Source organism: Lingula anatina, chromosome 1 (genome assembly GCF_051362555.1).
Source record: "Lingula anatina isolate TDL-2025a chromosome 1, LinAna3.0, whole genome shotgun sequence".
Taxonomy (NCBI): domain Eukaryota; kingdom Metazoa; phylum Brachiopoda; class Lingulata; order Lingulida; family Lingulidae; genus Lingula; species Lingula anatina.
In genome coordinates this window covers 4,466,351-4,488,045 of record NC_141767.1, presented here as the reverse complement: position 1 = coordinate 4,488,045, position 21,695 = coordinate 4,466,351, and the positions used below count along the sequence as shown (strand labels likewise).

The 21,695-nt window shown below is 34.7% G+C and overlaps 1 protein-coding gene across 2 annotated transcripts in view; it reads right to left on the bottom strand.

The window, feature by feature from the left end:
* LOC106165620 (neurocalcin homolog) overlaps nucleotides 1-20,141 on the bottom strand; it is a 74,363-nt gene extending 54,222 nt beyond the window's left edge. The window contains exons 1-3 of one of the 2 annotated variants that reach the window (XM_013543894.2): nucleotides 20,081-20,141; nucleotides 17,849-17,906; nucleotides 14,613-14,648 (exon numbers count right to left, since the gene is read on the bottom strand). The gene's annotated coding sequence lies outside the window, so the exon portion shown is untranslated. The remainder of the gene's footprint in view (nucleotides 1-14,612; nucleotides 14,649-17,848; nucleotides 17,907-20,080) is intronic. The other variant, XM_013543896.2, reaches the window with a different exon arrangement.
* Between the last annotated feature and the right edge of the window lie 1,554 nt (nucleotides 20,142-21,695).

Genomic DNA, 21,695 nt, shown 5'->3' with positions numbered 1-21,695 from the left:
TTGCTGAGAAGTCAAAGTGCTGACATACCTGCCAGTGTGTGCCCTTGCCTTGGGTTAAGTAGTTTTCGTGATAACATAAGGTGAAAAGCATTCCAATTTACTGTGACTTTGAAAAAAAAAATGATTTGGAATTGCCATTTTTGTTTCTTTTTCTAATCAATAAACTATCCATTTGAGACTGCATAAGATAAAAATATTTCATTAATAGGAGAAATTCCAAAAGAACATTAACCCCAGTGTTACTAAAGAAAGCCTTTAACCCAATTATCAATAATCAAATTCTAACCAATAAACAGCTACAATTTCTTCTCCCAGTTGACTGAGCCAGTCCAGCCAGAGTTTACAAAGCTCTTATACTGGCCTTCAGCGTATTGTCACATCTACACCCTGACCTTGGTCTAATAGATTATCCTGGCAGCAACCTCTCCCTGGTGACTTGGGAGAAAGGAAGAGAGATCACCTGCAGGTCAATCTGAATTTGGTTTTGGATCCATGCAGTTGTTGAACCTGTTTACCAAAGCTGAATTTCCACAGTAAGAAACACAAACCAAAATGGTTCCCTTTCAAAGAAGTTTCATCATACCAGTTCCAGCAATTAGTTCATGTAAATTAATAAGTACAGACAAATTAATATTATTCATATAGGGGTTTAAATCTTATAGTATATGACCTACATGCAATAGATTTTAAAAAGGAATCACCTCTGTCAAATATTTTTATACAAGAGACCTGTGATCAACAAATTGATTGGAGAATTTAGGAAAACCAAAAAGACTTTTCGTGAGAATTAACCAAGAATCTAGTGGACAGGTCTTCATTCACTGATAGATCAAAGTAATATGTGTCTTATTTAGCCATCTCTCTCTGTGTAACTCATCTTAGCAGGACGTCTGATTACATCTTATCCCCTTATCCCTGTTCTGTCCCAGTCAGGTCTGTGCATTGACTACATTTGATCCCTGTTCTGTCCCAGCCAGATCTGTGCATTGACTACATTTGGTCCCTGTTCTGTCCCAGCCAGGTCCCTATATTAACTAGAGGATCAGAGAGGCGATACCGCCTCCGAATATTGTACCACCAGCTGGAGCAAGCGCATTCGTATAGACCCCCACATACACAAAATAAGGGTCACAGCCACCAGTCTTCTGCTTGACAAGCTGTAAAAATGCAATCAACAAGAATTTTCAAAATATGCAAAAAATATATATGCCTAAAAATGGTACAATCAAAGTTAAGTTCATCGTAAGGTAGGTCAAAAGTCAATTTCAAGGTCACAGTAAATTGCCAGTATACGACTTCCTATTCAACTTCATTAGTAACTATGGACCTATCTCTGCCAGTTTTGGAGATAAAAGGGAACCAAAATTTGCAAAGTTCAGTTCATGGTGAAAAGTAGGTCAAAGGTCAATTTCAAGGTCACATTTAGATTGCCAGTATATGACTTCATATTCAAGTTCAATAGAAACTATGGACCTATCTCTGCCAGTTTTGGAGATAAAAGGGCAGCAAAATTTGCAAAGTTCAGTTCATGGTGAAAAGTAGGTCAAAGGTCAATTTCAAGGTCACATTTAGATTGCCAATATATGACTTCCTATTCAAGTTCAATAGTAACTATGGACCTATCTCTGCCAGTTTTGGAGATAAAAGGGCAGCAAAATTTGCAAAGTTCAGTTCATGGTGAAAAGTAGGTCAAAGGTCAATTTCAAGGTCACATTTAGATTGCCAATATATGACTTCCTATTCAAGTTCAATAGTAACTATGGACCTATCTCTGCCAGTTTTGGAGATAAAAGGGAACCAAAATTTGCAAAGTTCAGTTCATGGTGAAAAGTAGGTCAAAGGTCAATTTCAAGGTCACAGAAAGATTGCCAGTATATGACTTCCTATTCAACTTCAATAGTAACTATGGACCTATCTCTGCCAGTTTTGGAGAAATAAGGGACTAAATGTTATAATTTTGGAGTTACCATAATGTGCCATAAATTTCCTACAGAAGAAATTAATTAAAATAAAGAAAAGGTCATTTTGGTCAAAATTCTTGAAATGGGAGGTGCTCCGAAGTTCCAGATGTTCAAATTTGATGAAATAATGTCATTTTTGACCACAACTTATCTGCTTTGCCAAGCCTTATGTTTTATTTTTCCGTAGTTCAAAATTTATTATACATTACCGTACTGCACATTTTGCTTTCACCACCAATATGTACTTTTTGATACAATGTAACTCGAAAACCGTATGGAATACAAAAAAACCGAGACCACCTCCAGTGTTGGGCTTTAAATGCTCTACAAAATGCAAAAAAATGGGTTTCTAGCATTAACGGTTCCCGAATTAGAGACAGTTTTCAGTTTCGGTATCTTATGGCCCCTACTCCCGTGAAAATGCACCGATTGACCCCAAATTCACGGAGATGAAAGATGACCTGAAGGGTAACACTTTCCAATAATATTATTGGTTACGTCTGTGTGGTGTCTGAATAACAGGGCAAATAATTTTTTTTTTCGTAAAAAAATTAATTTTTTTGAAAATTTTGGCCCGTTTGACCTTGAAATAAAGGTCAAAGGTCAAATCCAAGGGCATATTTGAAATCTACACATATAATTTTTGGAAAGACGTCTGTAGAAATTTTTCCCATAATTCCTTCCGTAGGGTAGATAATGAGCATTTAATTTTGCCATTTTTAGACAAGGGTGCATTGCAATGAGTGCCACACCTAGACCCCAAAACCGACAAAGCCCAAATTTTACGTGGAACGAGTTGAGATTATAGGTGACCTAAATCCAAGAGATGGGTACGGGGGCCCTTACCGTCTAGGAGGAGAAGCGGTAACGGTAGCCGTCCGGCGGAGCCGGCGGAACGATCCGGACGGGACTAAAACCATGTGTACCGCCAGCGCTAACGCTGGTGGTACAATTACATCAGATCCCTGTTTTGTCCCAGCCAGGTCCCTATATTGATTACATCTTATCCCTGTATTGTCCCAACCAGGTCTCTGTATTCAGATTAGACTGGCTGAGGTGACCTAACCAATAGCAGATGACATGCTGGGAAACACAACTGAAGACACTGTAGTGTGTGCTATGTAGCTCATTACAAGTTACTTTAATCTGAAATTCCAGACCTTATGAAATAATAATAATAAAAAAAAAAAGCGGTGGGGAGGGGGGGGGATGGAATAGACGGTTTGGTGGAACTCCCCTTTACAGGCTGTCAAAGAATTAAGCTATATTGAAACTTTAAAAGCTTTTAAAGCCTTGAATAAGTCAATGCAATGCAAAAGCTTCAAAGAGAAGCAACACTTCGACAAATATTATCTTGACAGAATAGAGGAAAGATTCATTTGATAACTGCAACATCAGTCAATAAGTCTTGCAGGATATGTATTACTGGTAAAATATCTCACATTGTACACTATAAAGCTATTTTGATAGCCACTCTTGACTGCAATATTAGATTGTACATCAGTTTTTATCTATATTGTATGAGAATAGTTGAATATGGTACCGTCCAAACTGAAATCAACATAAAGTGATGGCATCACTTCCAACTGAAGCATGTATATAATGTTGTTTTAAAAAACATTTTTGTTATAAATTTTTTTTCTGCCTTATGCCATAAACCTTTTAACAATTTTCCTGTCTCAGGCCGCCCTTGGAAATGGACCACTAACCATGAGAAACCACGTCTAAAAACAGACTTCTAACCCTCACATAAAACATAAATACCACAGAAAATGTCTTCTAGTTTATTTGATTTTAATGAAACATTAGCCTTGTGGAAAGGTTGTTCATTCAGCTTGCATCCTCCCCCCCCCTCCCAGCCCCAACTGATATCACTGAATGAAAAAATAATAATAAAAATAATAATAATAAAATAATAATAACTTGCTAGGACTCACCAACACCTATAGGTTGAGAACAGCAATGATGGATAATGATATCTGGAAAAGTAATGTCTCTTTGGCTCCAATGCGAGTTCTTCCACAGCAAGTAGGTAGCACATGTATAATAACCATAAGTGAACAGCCCTACTCTATTGGTGTTTAGCACTCAAGACTGAAGCAATTCTAGGCCATGTGATACAGAATGAACACAGCCATTCCTGTAACACACAGGGATTTATGTAGAACCCACCTGAATACCTGACAGTCAGATCAGTCCATTATGAACCATTATTCAAAGCAAATCCATCACCACATACCTGCAGTATGAAGACATCAAACAACAGCCATGCATTTTGTATCCAGAGCTACACAGACCAACATTAACCACTATATGCCAGCAGCATGTGAAGCCTCAAACACATCAAGGCCTTAAATGCATAATATATAAAGGTTAACCCTGGTCTATTAATCCAGTGACTTCAAGGCTCACTATTCCTACTAGACCAGACCTCCTGCCCACTTACTGTGTGTAGATATCCAAGAACCATGCAATATCTGTAATAATTCAGCCAGTTCTGCATATCCGACAACAGTAAAAAAATATCCTCTTTCGTCACGTGCTCTCTCTTTCCCTTTTAAGAAGCAATTAGAAAATGTAAATGATGGCAGATGGTTTACCAAAGTAAATCTGCCCTGAAGAGATTTATTCTACATCTGCTGCCAATTTCATCACTATAAGTAAGTGTTAACATACAAACAAGCAGGGGGAATCGTGTCTGAACCTATTTTTCCTCTTCTTTAATTGATTTTAGTCATGTTTTGCAATCATAATCCACCGATGGCTTTAATCTAAACAAATTAAGGTCAACCTAATGTCCTAAAAATGTACAATTTCAGAAAATAATCCTGGGTGCTCAACAACTACCAAGTTCTTTTCAACCATCATTCTGTCTACCTCCAAATTCAGAAATACCCTCTTTAAGATAAGTGAATGATAACACAAAATTCTTGTATTTTCACTTAGTAAAAGTGCTTCTGGGAAAGGGTGTTAATTCTAATATTTCACAGAAATTGCATATCCCTGAGATATTAGTCAAGGCAATGTTGGAAAATATTATCATAGCCACAGTTCATTTATTCAACAGCTTCAGAATATAAGTGAAAAACAATCATAAGTCAATATTTCAATGGCTAACAGTTCATTTCAGTCCTGAGAATAAGGCCATGTCCAGGGTCATAGCATCAATGAGGAACATTGGAAAACAACAATATTCACCTCAACTGTCCCTTTCATACATTTTCATAGCCGAATATACTTGGTGACAGAAAAAAATTTTTTTTTCTCTCATTTGTCACCATCATATAGTACTAATTTGCAATGCCCCACCCCCACCAACCAGCCACTACCAGATTCCCCACCCCTCCTCATTCAAGTATATGAGAAACAGTGATACAGTGACACACAATATAACTATACACTTGTTTCTCTCGGTTATCTATATGACAATTCTTAGAGGTCCATTTTCTAGACAGACTCACTATCAATGTTAATGTAAGCTTTCCACTGGGAACCTGCTTCAGCTCCACAAATAACTTATCATTTATTGGCAATTCTTCTGCACAACATTTAGAAAGGTTTCGGCCCTTGGGATTATAGCACACAACCAGTGCAGAATATTTTTCATTTTTTTTAAACTGTCACATGCTGCACTCTGACCCCAAATCATGAAGTAATCCAGATCAATTACAGACTGGCCTGTCTGCCAAAATACTCTTGCAAAAAAAATTTAATGTTATATCTCTGCATCTGGAGCTAAAACAATGTAGCTATTTCTGCCCAGGAAGCAATGCTGATAAATGTACAGACATCTCTGTGACAAACTCAGATCAGTCATGCAGCAGGAACCAATATAGATAAAAGAGTCAATAAATATTTTTAAAATCAAAAACGATGTTGATAAATGTATAGACATTACTGTGTGACAAAGCCTTCAAGCATTTTATTTCACGAAACACACACCAAGAATATAATGTACTCAACAATAAGAGAAAAGATGTATTCACTTAATAGACAACTAAGTGAATTAACAACTGGATATCAGCAGAAATTGGATCTCAAAGGAATATTACAAAAATGGAGGTCAGAAGTACTATGCACCTTTTCCTTGTAAGAATCATTGAATCTGCACAAATCTTTGATGACTTTATTCATAATAAGATTCAGGGCGGGGTTTCATGTTCAATCTCATTCTGAGTCAGCATGAATATTGATGGCTATTCTATTTAACACATGTACAAGGATAAAATGTAAAATTTAATAATCTTTTTTTTTTTTTTTAGAAAATAGAAATAAGACAGGCCAGCTTTTGAAGAAACCTGCCCTTCAACTTAATATGTAATCTTGGTTTTAATCTTCTTAGGATTTCTGGCATCAAACCAGACAGACATTTAATTCCGCTTACCCTTTTTTCTTCCCCTAAAATGATCCATATCTTTTTTTTTCTTTATTTTTCTTTGCCATTTACGATTGTTTCAAAATTGAAAAGCATCAGATGCCAAATCATATATATACTATATGTTTATAGAAGAGAAGGATGGAATTCAAAGATTGGTTTTCAGTTTAAGGTTTTATCCGGAAAGCTCCTTTCAGTGACTTAGATCCCCTCGCCGCAATTATCTCCAATCCTTCCAAAATCCAGGTGATAATGTTATCGTAGCCAATCGATATAAGTAATGTCCCTCAATCGGTAACCATGCATGCACAATCAATAACTCTTCCCCTGTGGAGAAACGTAAGCAATCAAGATGTCCGTTTCATTTTGAATCCAATCACCAAAGGTGGCAAACCATGACAAGATCCCAATCTAAGATCAATCAATTCCTGTGATATGGTGTCTTGGGGCAAAAAGGGACATACAGCAAAGTGTGCGAACACATGTACGCACGTGCCCACGCACACACAAACAAACACACACACATACACACACTCTTTTCTCTAGTTTATGCTCAGACGGGGTCATAGATATCCTTCTCAACTTGAGTTTTAGCTTTCAAGATTGCATGCTTGTGACATAATTGTCCTGGGAAACAAAAACAGGAAAAATAATTGTCAATCTCCTGCAAAAACTGATTCTCATGTAAAATAGCTTTCAGCCATAAAATCGACTTTCTTTCAGAAATGAAAAAAAAATGCAAAAAAGCTGTCAATCTCAAGCAAAAAGAATTTCAATCACAAATTTTAATCAAGCATAAAATCAAATTCCTGCAGAAAAAATTGATCACAGTAAATTGCAAATGATCTCTCTTTTTTACCCAGCTTCTTTCAACAATGATCCAATCTTACAGAAATCATTCTGGTTTACAGTATTATAACACTTATGACAAATCTTCTACACAGACTTTATGAGGCCACAATCCAAGGATTGCACAAAACAACTGCAGTATCTAATGGAAGATGCAATCATTTTGCAAATCCTTAGAGGTCTGCTTCATCTTCTACCTTGAAATATTAGAACATTAAACTTTTGCTGGTAAATACATCTACCTTATCCTAAAGGCCATACACACTTTAAAATGCAATACTTCAGCCAGTACCTATTCTAATGTTTTTGAAATCAGCAGGAAAGAAGATATATAAAGATATTCTGAGAGCTATAATCACTAGTTTAAGCCAGAAAATGATGAAAAACTACGGTTATGGCATGATAAAATGGTGTTGCTGAAAGACATTTTTCTATAAATATGACAGAGCTACAATAATGGTTCTGCTGGTACTTAAATACTGTGTTGTTCTTGCAGTTGTTCCACTATCTCAATGTTCAGATAATAATACCATGATCTTGTCTGCACTTGTGTTATCTCTTTATGCTTTGTGAGCATGTGATGTGGTTATCTGCCCACAGGAAGAACATTTTTCTTTTCTTTCTTCAGAAGATAAAGAGTAAAATGTGGATGTTGCTCCATTTCCTATGGTCCCCCCTCTTCCCCTAGGAACCTTATAAAACATGGACTGACTGGAAAACTTACCACAACATCATGTATATTGAACATTTCACAGCAGCCTAATCTTAAGTTTATTCCTTCAAATCAAATAGAGGCTTTAATTATTCCTTTAAACTAAATGGCAGATTCAAGAGAAAGGACATTATTTTGTGTCTTTTTCTGAAAAATATTTGAAATGGTGGTGACCCTTGTGATACTTAACTATGGCCTGTCAAGCAATTACATACTACAAAAGCTATCACCTTGCTGCATCCCAGGTTAGAGCCAAGTTCTGTGCCAAGAGAATGTTTGCACCACACTACTCCAGTTACTATTTCAGATACAGTATAGATTTCCAACAGGAATGATAATGATCAGCTAATCAGTAATCAATCTGAGCAAGTTGACAGTCCGCAGTCCAACAGCATTTTGAAAATTAGTTTTCATCGTACTCTCTAGAGGTGATAAATGGGCCAAATGCCAAGAGACCTGGAGACACAATCCCAGAAATGTTCTGTAAAGATCAGACATGATATTGGGGTGTGGGGAAAAAGTAAGAAGAAATGACTCAATGGTCTCAAAACCAAGGGGCCAGCATTCACTTCAGTTAGAAAGCCGCAAATATAAAAAAACAGACCGCAAATTTAAATAAGAAAAAAAAATAATGTCAGATAAATAAGATTAATTTAAGAAATTTAATCAATTTGTTAAAAGATATTTTCTAAATGAAATATGACAAAGAGACAAGACAAAAAAGGTATATTTCATCACAGAAGTGCTAAGTGCTCACCAGCTTCCCTTGTAAACTTTACACACTCCTTCTCTTACCTTTACTAGTCAACACTTCCAGATTCTCTTGAGATATCACTTAAGCTAATTATTCCCAAGTTTCTTTAAGATTGATTTTTTCTGTCCCATTTTCTGACAATTCAGCTGATTTAATGGAAGCCAGTTTATCAAAGACCACTTGGAAAATATTGATTCAACTGTTTACTCTCTTCCTGTCATCACAGTAAAGTTAGAGTCTATGTTTATACAGAAATAATAAAAGAAATGGATACAATATTTGAAGAAAAACTGATTTCGATAAAGATGCAACATTAGAAACTTCCATTAACTTAATCATTAAAAAGGCTCCTGTTCAATTACCAGTACTTAGCAGATTGTTCAAGGCAGTGTAGCAGTTGATACCCAAGAAATGGAAAGAAACTGAGGTTGTGCACATTTAAAGTGGCCTATCTCTATTTCAACCAAATGTCATTTATACTTTTTACCAAGGAAAAAAAAAGATGTATTTTACAAATCACATAAAATTATCAGCTCGTTCTTAAATGTTTCAGCAATGCCACAAGTAAAAAGAAAGTTGGAACTCCAAAACCATCAATTCAAAGGCACCAAAAGCATTACTTGAGTAATTGCCCACTGAGATCCCATTTATTAGTCTACAATTTAACTATGTCAATGTCAAAACCCTAAAGAATCCCACAGAATCTGACAAAATCTGCCATGGTCAAACTACAATGAAAATACCCCCATGCCCAGACTAAGCTTTATTTAATATGCAGGTACAACACATTAGTGTCAATGCTGGTGGGTTATGAGGAGAGAATCATTTTCAAAACCTGCCAAGCATAGCCTGCAGAGGCCAAGAATTGACACTGTGAACCAGTACATAATAGGAGTCTATAAAAAATCAATTTCACTTTTATAGCATGAAACACTTGCTATAGACACTGCAGTTTCCAGGCCAATTTAATTGTAGTAATGATCTGAACAGATGTCAGATGGCTGTTGAACAAACAACACCATGTCTTTTCTATATTGTCAGAAGAAGATTTGTTCTCAGGTTGAAAACCAGCATAAGAAGCAGAATCATCTTTTCCCAATGTCATCTAACTTGTATGTTAAACGACTACAGCCAACAGAGGTAAAGGTAAATAAAATATGTCTTTCTATTCTGGTTGGCATATATACTCAATACATTTAAAACTTGATAAGTTTAAGGAAGAGCCCCCTTTTAGAAACTTGTTCTTAAGAGAGGCAAAAGACACTCCTGAGTAGGAACCACCAGCTGGGCATGTGCTTAAAAGTACATGTAGAATGCTATTACAACATTCAATTATGCATGCCTATAGCCAAAGACATATGCCTATAGACACAGTAACTGTGCATCCTGGTGATAGAATTATAACATCTGCCAGATTTCTACTATGGACTTTCAACAGCCTGCTGGTCACTGACAGCCAGCAAACGCAATGATTAGTATGAGACATACCAGTACACAACTTCTTTCCATTTTTTAAAATGTTAAAACTCACACTTCAAAATTTTTCACAATAATACAGAATACTTTTGTCAAATATTCAATCCAGACACTATGCAAATATTCTTCTGCATTATCTAGATGTTAATTGAAAAACTGAAAAGACATTGTGCAAATGACATCACAAGTTCTACTGGCCATCAATGCTACCTCTGGTATCTAGTTACAATATGAAGTCCTCTGGGAGATAGCCAGTTGGGATGTTCTGCCCTTTTCTGTTGACCCATAGACTAAAAACTCTTTTAAAGCTGACAGAAATACTGTTTGGGTGTCAGCCTAACATATTTGCTCATACATTATCTAAGTAAAGAAGAGATGTAAGAGCAAGCTGAAACAACACTTAATGATCACTCACCACAATGCTACAACACTAAAATATGAACTGCGTATTGTCGTCTGCCTCTGAATCAGCCCTGAAGTGAGGATAAGTGCTCTTTAAGGTCTCTTCAATCAAAAATACAGAATGCTACTTTCAACAATTTTGTAATAACACAGTGACTGTATGGTCTGCACTGCTTAAAACATTTGTATCAAACTGATATCTTATTGCTTTCATTTCTTGCGAACGTTTAATATTGTATATAATAGAGACCATGCACACAATCCTTCACTGAAGTGCCACATGGGAATTTGTTTCCAAATAGGATTTTCTGTCCTCAAGTCATCTTGAGACCATAAGCAAGATTCCATTTACAATGCTTGATGTTGGGTGCCAACAATTATTTATCTTCATAATACCCAGAGAAGAAAGGACATTTACATAATTTTTTTTTTTTTTTTTTTGGCTATTTTAAAAATATATTCCCCCAATTTGCTGTGATATAGATCACTTCCACAACATACGTGGATTTACCAACATAAACAAGCAGGGCACTTGAACTAATTAAATAATCATGAACCTCAACTACATAGATCACATACTTTCCATACCTGTCTATAAATATTGAATTATTATTATTGATATTCTAATTGTGCCTCAAGATGATTGTTATAAGATTGTTATAAGTACCCTACTGCATGCAAACTCCCCATTCTTTATCCAAGGTACTCTAAAAAATATATCGATGTAATCAACTCCAGTTTACACCATTCACTATCAGCCTTGAAAAATATTAAAACATCGCCATAAAAATGTTTAAACCTGTAGCATTGAGAAATATTGCCTGATGTTAATTGAACTGCATTATAAGGTATATACATGTACATGTATCTTAGATTCGTACCATCAGAATTTCTAAGCTACATGTACCAGTAATATAAATTACCGGAACAAAATACCACTATATCCATCCTGAGTTACATCTCTTTTTTTTCATGGTATATTAAATTATAACAAAAACTAAAATTTTGTTTCTGTAATAGCAGAAATAAGGGCAGTACTAAACAGAGGAGTGACAAGCTAAAATAATATCTGCATCACAGTAAATATATTAGAACAAGGATGTCTTCAATCTCTAATAGTCTGTCAAGTCTACCAAGAAATGTCTTGGGCACCAGATCTAAATGTTGCTGGTTGTTTGGGGAAATAGTACTCTCATAGGAGAAAAATAAGACTTAATGTTCAAATAGCTGTATAACTGGACATACATATATATAAAAACTCCTTTCTATTGACCAACCATCCTCTGAAGATAACATTGTAATTAACAAAACAATATATTAATTTATTAATTTTAAATGATTGAAAATGTTCATTGTTGAAATGCTAATCATGCTTTTTATATAAAATCTCAATATAATTTTTAAAAAACTATTTTTTCAATATCATAACAACTTGGCAAGGCAGTTTTCAACAGGGTGCCATTTAAGGAAATTGGCAACCGAGTTCTACTTATTTGCCAATCCTTACTGCAAGCAAGATCATTTTGGATTCATACAATTGATTCAATGTGCATAGCTAAACAAGCCTCATACGAAAAGACAGCAAACTCAAATGGCACATTCCCAGAACTGACCGAAAAGAAAAAGAAAATATCCAGCAGATTTTGACAGCAAAACTTACCAGTGTTATGAGGGAAGATGACAGATGTATCTATTTTCAGTGGTGGTTCTGCAGTGTCCCGCTCACTCTGGAGGCTCCCTGGATGTCGAAGCTGCCAAATTATTGATGAACTGAAAGACTAATGGCACTTGGTAAGGGGAAAAAAATCTATAAACCTCATATGCAAAGCCATCCTCTGGAGAAATCAAGAGGCCAGGCAACAGTATTTGTCTTTACTTAATGATGCTAAGAATGTACATTATTTGCTGGCATTGTTAATTTATTGCAGTAATCACATTGTTTAATACATGCCTGGATGTTTATGATGGCAAAGTCAAAGAACAACTGATAGAGAGTAACAAGATGAACTTACCCTTAAATCTTCCTGCTCCAGCAGATGGCAGCATTTCAAGACAAACCTGTCCTTGTTGAACAGTGGGTCTCTATTATACTGATAATCCATAGGCCATACTTGGCTTGAAGTTAATGCTTTCAAAGAGTCTCAAAAAACGAACTTAAATTTTCAATACGTGTCTTAAAAATCTCGTGCCTTGTGTCTGTGCAAGCATTTTTATTTTGGAAAGCAAGAAAAAATGTTAATATTATGACAGTTGTACACATTTGTAACTGTAAAATGCTATTACACTGTGGGTTCAGAAAGTCACAATGTCTCCACTTCAAATCATGATCTATTTAATATCTGGAATACTATCTGATACTACAAACTAATCAGATAACAAAACTCTGAGCAGAGTTACAAATCAAATTTCATAAGGAACATACACCAGAAAGTTCAATATTTGGCAAGGAAGAGGTCTAATGTTGGTATCCCAACACATGACTAATCTACATGGTTTCTAGTATGCCCCAATCAATTCCTATTGATTATTCTTTACATGCACATGCTGGAGTTCTGGTTCACAAAGTTCTGACCGAGCAAAACAAGCATACAGTTTAGACAGTGTCCGAATAGTAATAAAGTATTATGAAAATAAACAATAAATATGAACTAATCAATTGTTTCCATCTTTCTCATTTTCTGTTATGTGTTAAAGGGAATTTTTAAATCTTTGAAAAACTTGCTGTGGATACACTGTTTTAAAATGTATGGCAAATGGCAGATGTCTGGTAGCTGAGAGATATGATAGAGATTGCTTTTTCTAGATGTGTTTTAAGGTTAAAATATCAACTTCTCTTGGGAATCATTGCGTGACAATAGAATGCAAATTACCATACTGTGATGTGTGTTCAGTAAATCACTTACAGTTTTCAAAGCAAAGAAAAGTCTGGATTCAGACTTTCAACAGAAATCTATATCTATTGTATGTGTATCCATGTTTGTATGCATGTTTGGCTATGGTCGCTTTTTTTTTTCATTTTGTCTCATAGCAGAAGTAAATAAAGCATCACAAATGGGCACATTTTTTAAACCTATGAAAACACATCGCCAATAATTCTTTGGCAGAGACAGCAGGTACCCAGAAGTTACTAGCATGTCATTTCTTATTTATGGTTATTTTTCTTTTTTCTAGAATCAATGAACAGAATAGATATGTTGATTACAAAGCTCTTCTTCCTAGTACATAGTCTACCCCTTGCCAAAAAAGTATTACGTTGTAATCGTTGTCTTGGGTCTAACATACTGAAAACAATATTTTGTGATTTATTTCAAATTATAGCTTTCTGTCTGTTTTTCTCATGGGTATAGTGATGGATACAGGGAGTAAACGTTTTAAGGATAGAAACACCTTTATTGGCAAGTGACAGAAGCTCAGGGGAAAAAGAAAAATTGTTTATAAATGCCCACGAAAGCAATTTTCCAGAGGCTAGATAAGAAGGCACAGCACATAGGAAGTGGCAAGTGCCCTTAGTAACTGAATTCTACCAGGCAAGTGGTAATGCCTTCATTACTTTTTTTAATTTGTTTAAGTCAGCTGCTTATCATTTATTGGAAGCAGAATGATACTTTCTAAAAATCATGAAATAAAGAAATAACAGCTAAAATATGAAGATAGTGCAAACATGAGCAGAGTTGGCTGAAAAAAAAAATGGGGATGAAGATTATCATTCCGAGCTTTAAAAACTCTTTGAAATGGAACACAATCTCGTCTTAATCACATGTGTAAAAATAGACACAAATAATAGTTTCTGTTGCCACGGAGGAGCAAAAAAGCAGTTGGCAAATCATTCTTGGAAAATGACTGTGCAGCTTTTTGATTGGAAAAATACTGGAAGCAAATGGCTTGTTTCACAGTTCACACCTGAATACTTATAACATTCAATACCAAGCACAAATGCTATATTGGTATATAATTAGGACGATAATTTCACACAACAAAATAGTTTAATAAATATATAATAACTATAATATTGCAGGTGCAACTTTTTTACCTTGGCCTTAAAATCAACTTTTTAATCTCATCTTAAATATTTTGGACTTTTACCTTATTGGGTTTGGTTTTCTCAACTGTTGCCTTCTGCTGAAAAAGAAGTGGAAAAATTATCAAAGACTTAAATTTAACAATGTTGCCTTACTGCCAAAAAGACAATTTCAATCACAAATTGTGATAGGGAAGCTCAGAACCAAATTTTACGAGAACATCTCTGACACAATAGTCACTTCTGCCAACTAGCACAATCCAAACATTTGGTATTTGTGCAGTCAGCTATTTGAGAATGCACTCTATAATACCATTATTGTAGCTTGATTACAAAATGGAATAATCCCTTTACAAATAATATAATAATTTAGTTCTAAAAAAATATTTTCAAAAATAAGAAATTAATTGTTATTCTAATGTGCAAAACATATGATGAAACACAAACTTAATATCCAAGTATCAATGTTTTTCTTCATGCCTCTACAATAGAGTAAAGTAGTAGGCAGCTATCCCCTGTCAAAGGGTTACTTGAGCATTACTTCTAGCAGGCAGGGATTACAATAACACTCATATTTTACTTTCTTAAACTTGTGAAACTGTATCAAAGAGTAAATTGCTGAAGGAATAATGCTTTGTAAAATGTGGCATTCAGTCAAAAGAACATGTCAAGTGCATATCCACAGTTAAACATATGAACCATAATTCTACCTCCAATGCCTTACATAAAGCATACTCCTAACAAGGAGTAAGGAGTCATCTATCATAAATAAATTGGATACAAATATTACTTTAATTTTATACTGCTATTGATTGTCAAAAGACAATCTCCAGTAAAGTGGCAGCGGGGGTTTAGGGTCAAATAAATTATGGTAACCTTTATTAAAGATGTGGCCACCATCAAAAAACAAATTCACTGATCTCACAGCCTCTTCTTCTCTATCCGATCACAAGATTGATTTACCTACTGTAGTTAAATAATAGGGTGATTTACAGACTTTACACATCTGCCTCTTTCTATCCTTCAGTCACCCTTAAAGATGCATACAAAGTCAATTTTTTGTCACAAAAACCAAGTAGTATAATGAAGAGAATTACCAAAAGGCATTGTTTAATTTTACCCGAAAATGATGTTTGAACGGATTTTTCTGCTGGCATTCTAAGCTGTATGTCAATGGGGCAGGAAAGAAGGTCACGAAAGTAGGTTAAATTGACAACCAAAAATTTAAAGAAAGGAGCAGTCTAAAGGTCTTTTATGGCTGATCAGTTTATCCCTTGGCATGTCGAATTTATTTGAGTCATATAAGAATCTAGTAGAAGTGGTTTACATGTGTTACTGGGAATCCACGTTCCACAGATGCTTGGTTTGTATGTACCTTTAACAATACACAAAAACTGTTTTAGTTAAGGCAAAACTGATATGCAACAAAATTCTTGTGGCTCCTTAAAAAATTCTGTGTAACAGATCATCTGGTTTTGATATCTGATTTTGATATTTGTTTTGAAAAATAGTCTGTTTCTTTTTAAAGGAATTTAGATCACTTTTTAAGCAAGCCTTAAAAATCAACTGGCAAGAGAACATTTGGTTAAAAAAATGTACCTCTGAAGATCTTATGTACAGGTATTCCATGTAACCTTTTATCTGCTTCTGTTAATTTCTTAAAAACTGTAAGACAACATTTTTTATAGGACAATATTTATGCCAACCAAAAAAATTCAGGCAGTATGTATATCAGACAGGCTACCAAAGGTTTAACTGCTTCAGGATAAAAAATCTTTAAGAAGGATTTACATAAAGGGTCCAATATGTATGCCCTAGTTGAAGACTACTATGACGCAGTTTGAAGGTCTGGTGGGAAAACACACTTTAAACTAATTGCTTTCATTTTTTTTATCATAAGTCAATGTACTATCTTCTCAACACTGTTCAGAATATTTTAAGTCCTGTACCTTAAAATACATCTTGCACTGAAACAGTACAAGTAATTTAATAAAACAACTGTGGATATGTAATTAAATAAATAAATAAATAAATAAATAAATAAATAAATAAATAAATAACTTTGTGTACATGGAACCTAGGAGTATTCCATACTGTATATAAGGCCGAGCAGATAAAATCTGTTTGCCATTTGTTATTGTTATTTGTTAAAATTGTTTTTACTGAGGATAAAACATTTAAATAGCAGTCTATCCAACTTACAGATAATTTACTTTTTTTTTGTTCCATGGCAAATGTCTTTAACTACTTGAGAGGTACTAACATTTAAAATGGATAACACAATAGAATGACAAGTTAATGAGACGAGATTCATAATTGATCCTTTTGTCTTTAAACATATCATAGAATATTTTCTAGAGTAAACACATAAATCTAATTTTGAACAAATCTTGAGTGTGATTCAGACTGAACTGTTCACCAATGCCAGGATCAGGCACATATTTACTGACTGTTTATAACACTGAATAAACAATATTAGGTCAATCATTTTTATCTTTCAAAATAGAATTGCATCTTACACAGGTGCTCATCATTCTCCACAGGTAAATCCTTTTTATCAAAGGCAATTATAACCAGCTCTGCTAATGCAAAAATAATATTGTGGGCAATTGAGCATGTGAAGGTGACAGGATGAACCATGAATGCCTAAGAACCAGTATCAATGAATGTTTTTGACAAAGAGTGCACAAAGTAGTCACTTACTTTGATGTAATTTCGTCTTCTCAAAATTTCCCTGTTAAAACCGCACACTGCAGTACATCACATATACATTAATAATTACAATTAATTAATTAATTAATTCACTCCATGAGTTTGAAAATCCCCAAATTGCTTATTTTTGCCATCCACAGCTTTTCATTAAATCTTATATACACCTTAAAAATGTTTAACCCCTTACATATTTTTTCTGGAGAGTGATTGGTGTTGATATTTCCACTGGAGGAAAATGGCCGCTGTTATAATAACCTTTATAAAATTTAATAAAAAAAAAACAAAACCAAGTGCAGAGAGGGAAATATAAATGATTCCCAAGTATGAGAAAATTGCTTATTTTCCTGGGAAATCCATTTTGGCAAATAAATCTCATTAATATGTTAACCAAAAAACTGGGACTTTCCATTGTTCTCCACATGATAAAATGAATAAACTATTACTAGTACCAGCATACACATATACCAGTACACAATAACTATTATGCAGTGACAAGCTCATTGAATGTAGTTACAATACAGTTTACATACAGCTATATCAATAATGGCTTCATATACTATATGTATTTAATTGGCTGAATAATACTTACCTTATGATATTTTCAGTTTCTTCAGCTTCTCTTATTTTTTATCAGTAGGAATCTGGCTCTAATAAAATATAAGTAAACCTCGTGAAAACCAATATCAGAATTGCCAATGTGTCAGTACTCAAAATGTGTAAATCTATTGTCTAATATCTTAATAACAATAGAATAGCACCTGTAAACAATATAAGTATGTCCTAAACAACACTTAGAATAAGTGTCAATGAGTAGAGTTGCCAACTCTGCAATATCTTCTACTCTGTGAACAGACAAGCTAAAACAGATTGGCGATGCTGAAAATATCAATGGCTCAGTTGCCAAATTAGCAGATCAATGTTTAGCTAAAATTTGCACAGTAGTATGGAAACATCTGATGATGTTTTTTTAGGGTATGTTTTGAGTGGGCTATGTCTACACCTTGCTCCAAAAGGAGGGAGGGTAAAAAAAAATGAAACACCGTCACATCTCAAAGTAAGGTGCTAACACCATATGGCTAATCTTATTAATTACCAGATCTCAAAGGAAAACAAAATAGATTTCATACCAAAAATAAGGGAATCCTATATGAAAAGAAATTAAACCACGATGCTAGTGCATAAAATTGTTGAAATCACCTGCCACTCTTAATTTTATCAAAACAGCTTAAAGCAAGTATATAAGTAGATTTTCTTGTCAATTCATCTAGGAAAAAAAGCAGTAGACTTCAAACAAGCCATAGTATGCAAGCCAAGAAAACAATTAATTCAAATATCACTTGGCAGGTTTCATAAAAACCAGAAAGCAGACATCCTCCATGATCCATTTTCATTTGATCAAATTTTAGGTAGTCAGGTGTAAATTACGAGTTGCTGTGCATGATAAACTTGTTGTTATTTCAGATTTTGACAAATTATGAAGCTGGCAATATCATCATGAATGGAAAGCTTAAAACACCTACACTGTATACCAGTAGCCCTCAAACAATGTGGCTGGGGAAAAGATAATATACACTGTAAGATGAGTACTACAATGAATATGCACTAATCTCTGAACAAAGTTGGATATGGTGAAATTGCTATGAATGGGGCTTGGAGTGGGGAATTGTTAGCATTTCCTTCATGCCAGATGGTTGGGTAGCCAAAGCCAATGTCCCCTCCCCCCACCCCCACCCACCTTAACCTTCCACTATTACTCAGGCATGAGACCAGTCCTCACTGAAAAAGCAGGATTTACACAATTCACAAGAATGACCCAAATGATCCTGAAAAAGTCAGAATTCTGACAAAAGTCAGAAAAAACTCATCAGTGATTACTAATAGTTCCATGTTGGGTGCCATCAAAATATGTGCTTGTAATTTCCATTAAAAATCCAAAATACCCTCTTCCTGACAGTTTTGACTATGGTTGTGATACAGTATATCTCTAATACTCACAAATATGTCAAATATTCAAAATAATATAAGGGTGCTGGGAAGATCAGAAAAAAAGCACCCTGCAGATATCACCATATGCCCTTGCCTATTTCAATGAATATCATTGAATATGTACAGATTCTAGCAATTCTAACTACACGTGCTTGAGTACATTGAATAGCTACATGTACATGCGTTAAATGGACTTCTATTATTAATTAATAAAATAACATTTTTACTTTTTACTACTGTAAATCTTGTTTTCCAGTGCAACACTACAGTAGTTACACGTACTCAGTACTGTATAACTTGTACATAATTAAGACTAGGATTAAAAGCATGGAAGTACAGATATGGGTTGTAACTTGTTGATGACATGTTTAGTTATTAACTTTTGAGACAGAATCTATTCACACGTACAGATGTTCACACTCACGTACTGTACAGTACTGTACCGAGTACACTCACTCAGTCACAGGCACACATGCACACACACACACACACGGGGTTAAACAAACGTACGAGAGGAAATACAGAAAATTAGAGAACACTGTGATAATGACAGGATAATTCAAAGTTACTGCTAATTTGTAAAGGGCCAGGGCCAAAGCAGAGGACAGCGCCAGTGTTTTCAATTCAACTTTATTCATCCGTTTCTAGGAGTTGAGAAATTGTAAGATCTTACAAGAATCTTAATTGTCAGAGTTGACAGCCAATACATTACACTACAAACCGTGGCTCGTCTGACATTTAGGGTCTTTAACCCTGTAATGCGAATGTGTTATCAGAGTATGTCGCAAGTACTTCTGTAAATAGTTTATACAGTTTATTTGTAGTTAACACTTACCACCGTCCGGAAACTTGAACCACACTGGATTATGGGGCAATCTAAATTAAGGTCAAGGTTACTTTAAAGGTCACCGCAGTCCGCTGCGAGCGGAAAATACGAAAAAATTACAGTAGAATCCTTCAGAAATTACAAAATGATCGGATTCTTCTTATTAAGATAAATGTTTTACATATTCATTTAATATAACGTATAAACAATGCATGATTTGGGCTTATTTTAACACTAATGTAATTTGGCGTTAATCTAACGTACATAATTTGTAATCTCCCGCACAAAAACGAAGTAGATACTCCAGCGCAGTAGACTACTGCAATCATACTGCAAACATGCTTCAAATCTGCTTCGATGTGGGAGCTAATTAGCATATTTGAAACATGCTTCTATCATGCTGCTAATCTACTGCATTAATGCTCCTCCTCTGTACAACCCTATGTGATTTTTGAAGTAGAATTGCAGTAGGCTATACTGCATTTCTACTGCAAATATGCTCCACGCCTCTACTGCGTTAATGCTTCTTTGCTACTTCGATACTACTGCATTTTCGTGCGGGCTAAACCTGGAATGAGAGCCCTGTGCTTTTTGTTTCCATGCCTAAATATAACGTGGCGGTCGTGGTAGTAAGTGGCGACGGGTGTTTCAGGTTGAATATGAACATTTAAGGTTGACTGATTTTCTTTCTTTGTTATAGACGAGTTTTCTTTATTGTTTTTATCTATTTTTTCTTTTATTTATTTTTTCTTTTATTTATGTTGACAAAAAAGTAGTTATAAGTTTTAAAAAGCGGTGTATTTGATGCTCAAGATAGCTAAGGTAAGTTTGCAACAACAACAACAGCAATAATAATACTAATAATAATAATAATAATGGAATTAAAATGTTTTGAATGCGTGAATATACATGTAGTAAAGCTGATATTGGGCAGTAGGCCTATGTGTGTGTTTGTGTGTTTATAGTGTTTGTTTTGTCTCAATCCATGGATTTTGGGCAAAATATACGTAAAACATATGACACATAATTTGGTAATTTGGCCACTGTTTGGACTTACCAGTATTTGTTCGACGAGTATAAAAAGGGGTATATTTCTTCCGAAGTGCACGCATACTTCGGAAGTGGCGATCTCATATATATATCGTATGTAGGTCTACATGACGAGTTGTATTCCAATCGAATATCTAATATATACAGGAAAACAAAGGGACTTGGTTTGCTGCATCATCTATAATAAATCACTAGGAAGACAAGAAAAATTATAACAAACAAAAGAAAAAACACTGTAGAATCGTTGGAGCGAAATACTCCAGGTAATTAGATTTACCGCGTTAATCTTGGCGCCTGAAATTTTATTTTATTTTATTTCTTTTTCTTCTTTTTTTTTTTATATTTCAAAATTCTTTTTCCAAAAGTGCTTCCAGATCAAGTTGAGAATTCCTCTTGTCCCGACATTTATTCAAAGACGTCCCAATCTCGCGTTAGTTCATTATGCTGTAGGCCTCTATATTAAATTCTGGGATCTTCATGGTTTTTTTTTTTTTTTTTTTTTTTTTTTTTTTTTTTTTTTTTTTTTTTAATCAAGAATTTAGTTGAAATATTTTGGATACATAGAATATACATG